At 40.8% G+C, this 5,485-nt stretch overlaps 1 protein-coding gene and 1 pseudogene across 3 annotated transcripts in view; both read right to left on the bottom strand.

Moving 5' to 3' along the window:
* Positions 1-5,485, bottom strand: part of TTC39B (tetratricopeptide repeat domain 39B) — a 122,256-nt gene that overhangs the window by 90,812 nt on the left and 25,959 nt on the right. The gene's annotated exons all lie outside the window — the stretch shown is intronic.
* Positions 5,122-5,485, bottom strand: part of LOC115276222 — a 1,076-nt pseudogene continuing 712 nt past the window's right edge.

The following is a 5,485-nucleotide window of genomic DNA, read 5'->3' as shown; positions in this document are numbered from 1 at the left end:
CGCTCTGGAAAACAGTGTGGAGGTTCCTCAAAAAACTATCAGTAGAACTCCCCTATGAATCAGCAATAGCACTGCTAGGGATTTACCCAAGAGATCCAGAAGTGCTTATGCCTAGGGGCACATGTACCCCAATGTTCACAGCAGCACTGTCAACAATAGCCAAATCATGGAAAGAGCCTCAATGTCCATCACCTGATGAATGGATCAAGAAGATGTGGTATATGTATATATATACAATGGAGTACTATATGGCAATGAGAATGAATGAAATCTGACCATTTGTAGCAAAATGGATGGACCTCGAGGTGTCATGCTAAGCAAAATGTCAGGCAGAGAAGGACAGATACCATGTTTGCACTCATAGGTCTAATAGGAGAACAGGAGAAACCTAATGGAGGACCAGGGGAAGGGGAAGGGGGAAAGAGAGTTGGGGAGAGAGAGGGATGCAAATCATGAGAGACTATTGAATACTGAAAAGGAACTGAGGGTTGAAGGGGGAGATGGAGGAGGAATAGAGGTGGTGGTGATAAAGGAGGGCACTTGTGGGGAAGAGCACTGGGTGTTATATGGAAACCAATTGACAATAAACTATTTTTTTTTAATGTTAAATTCTATTTTTTCTATTTAGATGAATAATGAAAGTTATTCCATTAGGAATAGAGACAATGCACCAGAGTTCTAGGATATCACTCTAATAAATTACAGGAGAGAGAGGGGTTGAGAGAGAGAAAGAGAGAACTCTACGAAGGCCAGACAAAAAGCAAAATGTTTTCATTTGGAAAAGAGGAAAGGTAAAGAGAAGAACTAAGATTGACTGAGCACCTATCCTGTGCCTGGCATTTTACAAAAGGTTTCTCACTTGCTCCTCCCAATGCTTTTGTACATTTTGATGTACATTTTGTCCCAACATACATCAAGTAAATCGAGGTAAATCATAGGTAGTTACGTGACCCATATGACACAGCTGCTAAGTAAAGCAATTGGGATTCAAGCTCAGATCTTTAAAGTATTTCTTTACCATTAAAACCAACCTCAACTTGGAATTAAGGCCCTTGGGCAGAAGCGGTGAGAGGGGTGGGAGAGGAGAGGACAGCATGACCTTCTCAAGGTCATACAGCAGCACAGTCGAGCAGGCCCTCGAGGGATTATCTCATTCTCTAGGAGAATATACTTGTGTTTGACTTTGCTATTTACTATCAGATTAGAACGCAGATACTGTGAAGTTACATGTTAACTTCTAGATTTCTGAACTGTAGTAAAACCTTAAAGACTACAGTTTTACTATCCTGTAGGATACTATCCACTTTTATGTATAACCTAGCAATCTTAATCTAACATTGCTTTTTAGGCCTATAAATGCCCAGTTCCACAAATATTCTTTGAATCAGTTTACCATCTCAGTGGTTTCCTCCACTGAGGGGTCAAATGAAACTTTTGACATGTTCATTTTATATCTTTCTGGGAATTGTATTTGTAATTATACTGTGACATTAACACTGACAACACATTCTCTCCCTAGGTACTTGCAAATACGGTCTCCCAGATCCTTGGGAAAACTGATGTGGATTCCATGGGGAGAAGAAACAGAAGTCAGAGAAGTCTGCCCATACATCCTGTAGCACATACCCGGGGCCGATGGCTTCTTTTTCCTTCTGCCTCTTAGGTCCCGACCTCAGCTCAAATTCTGTCCCTTTCCTGCCACTGCCTCCGGAGCTCCTTTCCTCTATGGCCTCCCATCAGGACCCCAGGTCTGGTACTAGATCTTCAGGAGACTGCTTCTCAACAGCCTCCCACCCAGCACTAAGCATGCTCCCGTATACTCTCCACGAGGTAACGAGACTGCCCTTCCTGTGGCCTCTTTTCTTCTCCACTCACCACCAACTTCCCAGTGCTTCTCCAGGGATAGTTTTTATTTACCCAGTGATCACCACAAGCTGCTTACCTTAAACCCCCAGGCCTGATAGGCTCACCAGGTGGACCCCAGCTGAAACACTACAGTCAGGGAGGCATCCAGAGTCCTTCAAGTTTAATGACAGTAAGAGGAAAGATCAGGCTGCTTACAAATATGATGTGCTCACAGGAAAGCCCCTGTGTTCAGTTTCTTCCCTGAAGGCACCTCATTTGCCTCCCCCATGGCCACGCTGGATGAACCTTGAGGAGCATAGTGTAATACTTACCTGAGCCACACCTGGCTCCTAATCACACATTGCCTCAACACGGTACCTGACTCTTCCCAGAGCCTCCCTGGCTGGAGTCAAGGGCCATCATATGGCTTTTGAATCCACTTTAGAACCTGGCACAGTACTTTGCACTTCACAGACTCTTAGCAAATAATCGTTGGCTAGCTGGCTGAATGAGTACTCTTGTCTGGAGAGGGAAGGTCCTTACCTTGAGCGGTTTCATTTTGCAATTTAGCAAATGGACTAACCCTGCACATGAAAGATTCACTGGATGCAAGGCTAGCACTCCAGGGCCTGCTCCTGCTAGGTGGGGAGCCTGACACCTCCCCCTGCCCTCAGACTGATGGAGGACCCTGGTCATGGGAACAGACGGAAGTGGGGGAGGGGGCCTTGGGGGTGCTACATCAACTACTAAGGGTTTTTAAGCAATTTTCATCTTAATTTGTTACATCTGTCATATTCTGAGTAGCAAAAATGCATGCAAGTGCATTTAAGTGGCAGCAAGGTCTTAACAAATGTCTATTTAAGAATCTTAAATAATGAAGATACTGATGATAAAAGGGTTTACATTCTGTTTATCCCTAGTGGGGCATGGCAAAAAATAAAGAGAAATAAGCTATTAAAAGTGGTAATTTAAATACTCTATATTAACTTCCAAAGAGACCAAATGGATTTACAACTTTTCAGGTCTCTCCCTCTGAATTTTACTTCATTTAGCAGTGTGAAAAGGAGTGTGTGACAAATATTACTCCATGAAGTAGGAAGAAACATCATGGAAATTAAAACTAGATACCGCAAATCCAAACGGCTGAGTCACTTCTCTAGGCCCCTCCCTCTCTCCCTGACCTCTTCCTCCTCCTCTGCCTCTTCTGCCATATTTCCGTCTGTCATATGATCAGTTCACGGGTCTATGAGCTGATACTACCATGTTCTCATTGAACTGTTCTTCAGGAATGGATGACAAGGTTTGATGGGGCTCTGTAAACACGCTTCTCCTCAGTGGGAGCCCCCACGCCCCACCCCATCGCACCAGACCCTCCTCACTGGAGCTTTCACCCAACATTCCATTCTGTTGACCAATGAAGCTGTGTGTTTGGTGCCATGGACTCAAAGAACCCCAGAGCTGCCAAGAAATTCTACCCCTGGCTCTGGGGCACATCCGGACCATTCCCAGGGAGATGAGACATGAAGAGGATGCCCCAACCTCCCCCGGGACTAGGGAGGGGATTTATAGCCACGGATACTGGGATCCCAAGGACTGCAAACATTCCTCTGCCTGACATTCACCCCTGAATGATATTCAAAATGAGAATCAAGATAATCAAGATATTCAAAATGGTTGTTGAATCACTATATTTTACACCTACAATTAATACTGTATGTTAACTATACTGGAATTAAAATAGAATTTAATTTAACTTAATTAAGAAAAGATGTTCAAAATGGGAAACCAGACTGACATCAGATGTTAGAATTTATCATTACTGTAGTGGCATACCTGGACGATTTCTCAGATATTAGATGTAAATCTTTTCACACATAAAAAGAGAAGGGCCACAGTGCCAAAGGAATCGTATGAGAAATACATAAGCTTAAGGGACATTATTCCCCACTATAACATCAACAAAGTATTTATTTTTCTAAATTAGGGTTAGTTCACTAAAAAAACAAAATCTTTATTGTGTGTTCATGAGGTGACTTTTAGAAGAAAGATTGGGCAAAGACCTTTTTTTAAAAACATACGCACCCTTAGCTCATCTCCTGGCGATAATTTTTCATTCTGCTCCCACTTGCTATCCATTTTTCTGTAATATCTTTGTCAGACTCAAAAAGGAGCTCATGGCCTTCCAGAGCATTTAAACTCCCCACTGGATTCTGAGGGTTACCACCAGCTGTGTTTTACATGCAAGGCTACATTTTTTACATTTCATATCGTGCGAGGGAGTGGCCATGTCCTGAAACCCTCTGAAGCCAAATGTAAAGCCGAGCTTCAGCATCCCCTCTACTGGGTACGAAGGGTGCAAACACCACTCACAGTCTCATTAGAGGATTAAGATCAAAGCCAAGTTCTCTGTGAAACCTTAGCTGACCCACAGGGCTCTTAATCAAAGAGAAGGAAAGCAATTGGGCCCATACACTAGACACACTCATATTCCAAGTTCCCATGTGGCCTTTGCAGTGAACAAAATGTGACCTACCCATGGTTTAAAAAGACCAGACTATGAACATAGTTTTCAAATAGAGAAGATTTAAAAAAAAAATGAGAGTTCACCTTCTGAACCTGCCCAGGTTTGTAAAACTTGATTTGGGGGGATACACAAAGTAAAAAATCTAGAGGCTTTCAAAGATTATTCAAAAATAGAGTTTTTAAATTTTTTTTAATGGGAAACTGCTTTTCTTTATTGAGGCCTTAGGAAGAAAATTAACTTTGGTCACATATTACCTTAAAAAAAATCCAGTTTTACATATTCCTAAACAGGACCAAATAATCAGAGAAATAATTTCTTCTGTAAAAATTGGCCAAATTTATCAAAAATCTAACATACAATGTAATTCAAATTATATAAAGACTGCTTGGGATCATAACATTCCAAAATGTATGATAGTTGCAACTCCATCTTGACCAGTGTGAAGTATTTGCTCTCATGTTGCTTTGGTCCAACAGAGTAGAGCTGAATCAGTAAGAGTAAACTAAGTACCTAATCTTTTGCAAATAATTTAGATTGTTACTGGCAGCAAAATTATCCATGATGAATAGTTCTACTACAACAATGTATAATAACTGAGTATTTTTCATGAACAAATTACAGTGTCAGATAAACTTCTTCTAAGAAAAATATGAAGGAACAAAAAAGATGAAACAGCTATCACAAAAAAGTATCTCCCCCATAATTATTTGAAGAGGTAAAAAGGTGAGATTAGAGGTTTGATGATGCTAATATGAAAGGAAATTGAGTATTGTATTTATTTCTTATTTTATACAACTCTTACTCTTTACAAAAATGGTTAATAGTCATGCCCATAAAAGTGTAATCCATGGCATCTGAAAGCAAACACTCTTTGTAATTATTTAAAAGGGTCTTTTTAAAAATTATAATACAAAGTCCTGTGCTCTATAAGCAGTCCTCCACTGTGCACTATAACAATAAGGCTTACTTTTAATACAAAGAACTAAGTGTTTGGGGGTTATGAACCACTGGATTTAACAAACATCATTTTATAGTTGCTTTTTGCATCTTTTTTGTTTTTGGGATCCTCCACTTCATCAGAGTGCTCAGTAGCTTGGAGTTCTTCAGCAGATTCTT

This window comes from Suricata suricatta, chromosome 13 (genome assembly GCF_006229205.1).
Source record: "Suricata suricatta isolate VVHF042 chromosome 13, meerkat_22Aug2017_6uvM2_HiC, whole genome shotgun sequence".
Taxonomy (NCBI): domain Eukaryota; kingdom Metazoa; phylum Chordata; class Mammalia; order Carnivora; family Herpestidae; genus Suricata; species Suricata suricatta.
This window is presented reverse-complemented; position numbering and strand designations above follow the sequence as displayed.